This window comes from Oryctolagus cuniculus, chromosome 6 (genome assembly GCF_964237555.1).
Source record: "Oryctolagus cuniculus chromosome 6, mOryCun1.1, whole genome shotgun sequence".
Taxonomy (NCBI): Eukaryota; Metazoa; Chordata; class Mammalia; order Lagomorpha; family Leporidae; genus Oryctolagus; species Oryctolagus cuniculus.
The window spans coordinates 78,021,654-78,028,809 of NC_091437.1; the positions used below are offsets into that span (position 1 = coordinate 78,021,654).

The following is a 7,156-nucleotide window of genomic DNA, read 5'->3' on the forward strand; positions in this document are numbered from 1 at the left end:
AGTTTGATAGTTCCTAATTTCTCACAATTTGTTTATTCCTTGAGAGGAAGTTGGCCACACTCAAGATGACTCATAGATTGATTGCGTTTCTCCATGAAGTTGCCTATTTGGGTTGCTTAGTGTCCTTGACTTCAATGTTCACTCATTTTCTCAAAGTTTGGAGCAAAAAATTAAAACATCAGAAGGCAGAAAAACCTTAACAGATCTTCACATTGAGCTTACACTCAAATGTCACATTCTTTTTTTGAACTGCCAATCCATCAACATCCAAAGCTCATATAGTATCATTCCCAGGTAAAAGCTATACACAAGTAAAGTATGGTTTTCTAAGATCCATTTTCTCTCTCTCCAAATATTTAGTGTACTGAGTGAGCAGCATAACACAACTCCATTTTGTTTCTAGAGACTTCCAGTTTGCAGTGTGACATGTAAACTTTTCTCCTCACAACAAGGAAAAAGCTGAAAAGCCTGAAAATGAATGATTTTTCTTAAATCATCAGGAACTTAAGGTGACAGGAAAAACCATTGGCCCGAAAACTGGAGTGAAGAGAACACAGACAAGGGCTTCCTGGGAATAGAAATCCAGCTGGTGGTGACACTGAAAGGGTGAGGACTAATTCCTGGAGGCTGAGTGTGGGCAAGAACAAGGAAAACAGTGACAACACCACTCCCAGGGCTCAGCCTGGGAACTGGAGGGAGACACATTCTTGAGTTTGAAGATCAGAGCAGGGAGAGGAGAAAGTAACGATTTTTAAATACACCCAGAGCCCTCTACCCTTGTTAATAAAGGAAATTCTGCATGGGAAACTGTTACCAGGGTCCAACCAACAAAGGATTAGGGAAAAACCAAATCTAACCCTCCTCTGGTCTTCCTAGCCTATCCAAGGAGGTGAAACCAAAGCCTGAAGAGCTTTTGTGAAGGTCACAGTCCAAGGACACAGACCCAGTAAAAGACTGAGGCTTAATCCTAGGTGTATAAGATCAGTTCATCTTCCCACAGCTTACTGCCATGCAGAAAGGCTTCTGCTCCTTCATCAGAGCAGAAGATTACAGTTAAGACTGCAAGGCTCAGACTATTTCAGAGGAGTCTTTAGAAAAACATAAAACAACAAGGGGACTGGAGGAAACGTTAGCTTCTGACACCTATGGCTATAGTAAACAATAAACACAGCTTACCCTTAGCTAAATATGAAACTTCATGTTAAAGGCATGTTTACCTTCAGTCCCCTTTATTTAATAAATTAAGTTTGAATTTCAACAAAATACCACAAGGCATGCTTAAAAAACCAAAGAAGCAAACCAAACATCAGAGCTAGATTTAGATATGGTAGTGATTCAGGAATTATCAGAGTAGGCACTTAAAATAACTATGAAAAACATGCCAACAGTTTTAATGGCAAAAGTGGACCATATGCAAAAACAAGAAGGTAGGGACCTGCACTGTGACATAGCAGGTAAATTGCTGCCTGCAGTGCTGGCATCCCATGTGGGTGCCCATTCGAGTCCCTGCTACTCTACTGCCAATCCAGCTCTCTGTTATGGCCCGAGAAAGCAGTAGAAGATGGCCCAAGGCCTTGGGCCTCTGTATCTGCATAGGAGACCTGGCAGAACCTCCTAGCTCCTGGCTTTGGATCAATGCAGCTCCAGCCATGCGGCCATCTGGAGAGTGAAACAGCAGATGGAAGACCTCTCTGTCTCTCTCTCTGCCTCTCTGTAATTCTGCCTTTCAAATAAATAAATAAATAAAACTTTAAAACAAACGAACAAAATGTGGGTAATGAAACACAGAGGGAGAAGCTCTGAGAAAGAATCCAAAGGAGATATGAAAAATCAAAAACACTGTGTAAGAATGAAGAATGCCTTTGTTGAGCTCATCAGTAGACATGACACACCCAGGAAAGGAATCAGTAAGCCTGAAGATATGTCAATAGAAACTTCTCAGTGAAAAACAAAGGGGGAAAAATCAGAAGAAAAACAGAACTGAACATGTCAGAACAGGGAAAGGATCTTTATTCAAAAGACTTTATCCTATTTCTGAAATTTGTGTTTATTTTTGAGAGATAAAAGGAGAGAAAGAGAAAGAAAGAGGAAGAGGAAGAAGAGGAAGAGAAAGAGAAAGAGGTAGCATGTGCAAGCTGGTTCCCAAATAATGTTTCACCCTGAAAATGCCTCCAATGGCCAGGACTAGCCTGGAGATGGACCAGGACCGGGGCCTAGTATGTGGTCAGTCCTAGAGAAGGTTCCATGTACTGCTGAGAAGAATGTAAAATCATTAGCTGTAGGATTGAAAGTTCTGTATATATCTGTTAGATCCATTTGGGCTATAGTGTCATTTAAATCTACTGTATCCTTGTTGATCTTCACTAATATTTTTAAAAATAAATTTAACAGACATTAAAATGTACATATTTATGGAGTATTATGTAACGTTTCATTGTATGTATACAATGTGTAATGTTCAGTTAGGGTAAATATATTTGTCCTTTTCAGCAGTTAACATCTTTTATAGTAAAAATATCCAAAAATCTTATCCTCCAGTTTTTATAGAGAAATATATAGTAGATTAACAAAATCATTACCCTACTGTGCAACAGAACCCAGAACTTCTTATTCTCATCTAGCTTTAAAGCAGTACTTGTCAATCAACCTTTCCCTTCCCTCCCTAGGCTGTGGTAACCACAATCACACTTTTAACTTCTGTGAAATCAACTATATTTTTTAGATTCCATGTGTGAATGGGATCCCATGATATTTGTCTTTGGCTTATTTCACTTAACATAATGACTTACATGAACTAATATTTGAATGACACAATCTGAAGAGGTTTTTCCAATAATCAAATGATTTTCATCTGAGAATTGATTTAAATGGAAATAACCTTCACTTAAAAAAAAGTCCTCAGAACAAATGCTTGTGTACAGAGAAATAATATAAAAATATGACTTAAATAAAAACTAGGATACATTTTTTGTGTTTTTTAAAGACAAAATTGTTTTTAAAAGTTTATTAAGGTTTTATGAAGTGTTTGTTTTGAATATTAAATTTCAAAAGCCATGCAAAACAATCAGACATGAATAAAGTTTTGTAATGAACATCTCAAATAAATCACTTTAATAGCTTTTTCTAATGTGACAACAGTATTATTATAATACTTTCTTATTTGTATTAAAATTAGCTCTTTTCAAGATTATTACTAGCAAGTTCTGATTTTTAGCACGGGTTGTGTATCTCTTATCTGAAATACTTAGGACCAGAAAGAAGTATTTTTCCAAGTTTTTCTGGATTTGGGATTAGTTGCATAACCATATTGAGATATCACAGGGATGGGAACCAAGTCTCTGAACTTCATTTAGGTTTTATATAAACTTTATGTACATAGCTTGAAGGTAATGTTATACAGGATTTGTAACAACATTGTCATGACGTCCTACTTGAGACATTGTCGGCACTGAAAACGTTTCAAATTTTGCAGTGTTTAGGATTTCAGTGTTTAGGATGCTCAAACTGTACCGTGATAACACAAGATAGACACATAACACTTTCTATTTATTTTTAAATTTCCTATAAACTATTTTTTAAACTTTTATTTAGTAAATATAATTTTCCAAAGTACAGTTTATGGATTACAATGGCTTTTTCCCCCCCATAACTTCCCTCCCACCCGCACCCCTCCAATTTCCCGCTCCCTCTCCCATTCCATTCACATCAAGCTTCATTTTCAATTCTCTTTATATACAGAAGATCAATTTAGTATATATTAAGTAAAATTTCATCAGTTTGCACCCACACAGAACATAAAGTGTAAAACACTGTTTGAGTACTAGTTATAGCATTAATTCACATTGAACAACACATTAAGGACAGAGATCCTACATGGGGAGTAAGTGCACAGTGACTCCTGTTGTTGACTTGACAATTTGACACTCTTGTTTATGGCATCAATAGTCTTGCTAGGCTCTTGTCATGAGTTGCCAAGGCTATGGAAGCCTTTTGAGTTCGTCAACTTCAATCTTATTTAGACAAGGTCATAGTCAAAGTGGGAAGTTCTCTCCTCCCTTCAGAGAAAGGTACCTCCTTTTTTGATGGCCGGTTCTTTCTACTGGGATCTCACTCGCAGAGACCTTTCATTTAGGGTTTTTTTTTTTTTTTTTTTGGCCAGAGTCTCTTGGCTTTCCATGCCTAAAATACTCTCATGGACTCTTCAGCCAGATCTGAGTGCCTTCAGGGCTGATTCTGAGGCCAGAGTGCTGTTGAGGACATCTGCCATTCTGTGAGTCTGCTGTGTATCCTACTTCCCATGTTGGATCGTTCTCTCCCTTTTTTATTCTATCAGTTAGTATTCCCAGACACTAGTCTTGTTTGTGTGATCCCTTTGACTCTTAGACCTATCAGTGTGATCAATTGTGAATTGAAACTGATCACTTGGACTAGTGAGATGGCATTGGTACATGCAATCTTGAAGGGATTGAATTGGAATCCCCTGGCACATTTCTAACTCCACCATTTGGGGCAAGTCCTATTGAGCATGTCCTAAATTGTACATCTCGTCCCTCTCTTATTCCCACTCTTATATTTAACAGGGATCACTTTTCAGTTAAATTTCAACACCTAAGAATAAATGTGTATTGATTATAGTTTTCAACCAATAGTATTAAGTAGAACAAAACAAACAAAAAAAATACTAAAAGGGATAAAGTATTAAATTGTACTTCAACAGTCAGGACAAGGGCTGATCAAGTCACTGTTTCTCCTAGTGTCCCTTTTACTTCAACAGGTTTCCTTTTTTGTGGTTGGTTAGTTGTCACTGATCAGGGAGAACATATGATATTTGTCCCTTTGGGACTGGCTTAATTCACTCAGCATGATGTGTTCCAGATTCCTTCATTTTGTTGCAAATGACCAGGTTTCATTGTTTTTGACTACTGTATAGTATTCTTTTTGTTTTTTTTTTTTTTATAGAACATTTCACTCAACATTTATAGAACAGAAAGCACATTTTCTCACCAGCACATGGAACATTCAATAGGACAGATTATATATTAGGCTGCAAATGAAAACTCAGTATATTTAAGGAGATTGAAATCAGACTATGTATCTTATCAGATCACAAAAGAATAAAACAATAAATCAACAAGAACAACAGAACATTTACAAATACGTGGAAATTAAACATGTTACTGAACAACCAATGTGCCATTGAAGAGATTGAAACAAAAATAAAAAACTTTCTTGAATTAAGTGAAAATATATCATATCAAAACATACGGGAGGGGTTGGTGCTGTGGCATAGCGGGTAAAGCCACCACCTACAGTGCCAGCATCCCATATGTGCAACAATTCAAGTCCTGGCTGCTCCACTTCCAATCCAGCTCTCTGCTAAGGCCTGGCAGAGAGCTGACTACTGTATAGTATTCTATAAACTATTTTTTAGTAAAAACTGTTTGGTATTAAATATTTTTAGGCTCAAGCTCTAAAAGTAACCTAAGTCCTCAGCTGAACTTTGTGCTCCAAGACTTTTATATTTTAAGGATATTTACACAGTAAATTTAATTTCAGTCACTGAGCTCTTCCTCATCATGGAAATATGTGATTGTCTTTGTCCTCGGCCATCTTGAGTCATCTGATGTTGAGAGACCCCCTGAACTGAGTTTCCATTTTCTTTGTTCTTCATCAATTTTGGTTTTCTGGAAGGCTATGGTCTGGTGGAAGGTGTCCATAGCAGTGTCCCCTTCATCTTCACTTTCTTCTGCATCCTCAATGTCTTCTTCTGATTCAGGAACTTTCTTTTTTTTTTCTTTCTTCTTTGGAGGTTCACCTTCTCCAGGCATATTTTTAGGACAGACACAACTTAAGTGTCCACCTTCCCCACATTGCAAGCACTTAGATTTATCAAAGTAACTTCGTCTTTTGATGAATTCAGCTGCTCTTCCGTTGTCAATAGCAATGCTTGCTTTTATCACTCCACCAAATAACGTTGTTGTTTATTGCCTTGGTGCAGTTTTGTGCAGTGTCTTTTTTTAATAAATAGTTATTTTATTTATTTGAAAGACAGAGTTACAGAGAGAGGTAGAGACAGAGAGAGAGGTCTTTCATCTACAGGTTCACTCCCCAGATGGTTGCAACAGCCAGAGCTGGGCTGATCTGAAGCCATGAGCCAGGTGCTTGTTCTGGGTCTCCCACATGGGTGCAGGGGCCCAAAGACTTGGGCTATCTTCTATTTGTATCCCGAGCCATAGCAGAGAGGAGCCTGGACTAGAACTGGCACCCATATGGGATGCTGGTTCCTTAGGCCAGGACTTTAACCAGCTGTGCAACAGCGCCAGCCCCCCGTGCAGAGTCTTTATCCAAAGACAAAATGAATGCAACCCCTTTACTCTTCCTTGGTATCTTTTTTTTTGATAGGCAGAGTGGACAGTGAGAGAGAGAGACAGAGAGAGAAAGGTCTTCCTTTGCCATTGGTTCACCCTCCAATGGCCGCCACAGCCAGCGCGCTGTGGCTGGCGCACAGCACTGATCCGAAGCCAGGAGCCAGGTGCTTCCCCTGGTCTCCCATGGGGTGCAGGGCCCAAGCACTTGGGCCATCCTCCACTGCACTCCCGGGCCACAGCAGAGACCTGGCCTGGAAGAGGGGCAACCGGGACAGAATCCGGTGCCCTAACCGGGACTAGAACCCGGTGTGCCCACGCCACAGGCAGAGGATAGCCTATTGAGCCATGGCACCTGCCCTTCCTTGGTATCTTTATCTTTCATTATAGTAACCTTCACAACTTTCTATACTTGAAAAATATCCTGTATAGGCCATTGCTTGTCCTGGAAAATAGCAACTTGGAGACACACAATGTGCTTTTACTTGGGGCCAATCACCTACTCATTTCTTCAGATGGGGTGACTGCATGGGAGATCTCAGCCCAGCTGGTTCACCTCCAACTCCTACTGCACCCTCGCCTCTATCCAGGCATCACGGATGCGGGGCAGGAGCATGAGCCAAGAAACAGACCCCAGCAGCTGCAGGCATGCCTCCTCACATCATATTTTTGTTTTCAAATCTATTACGTATTTATTTATTTGTGGCACAGAGAGATAGAGTTAATTCATTCCCCAAATGCCCATCTCAGAAAGGCCTGGGTGAAGCCCAAGTCATGAGCTGAGAATCCAA

The 7,156-nt window shown here is 39.4% G+C and overlaps 1 pseudogene; it reads right to left on the reverse strand.

Annotated features, from left to right (window-relative positions):
* Positions 1–5,552: 5,552 nt before the first annotated feature.
* Positions 5,553–6,872, reverse strand: LOC100353909 (zinc finger CCHC-type and RNA-binding motif-containing protein 1-like; annotated as a pseudogene).
* Positions 6,873–7,156: the final 284 nt, after the last annotated feature.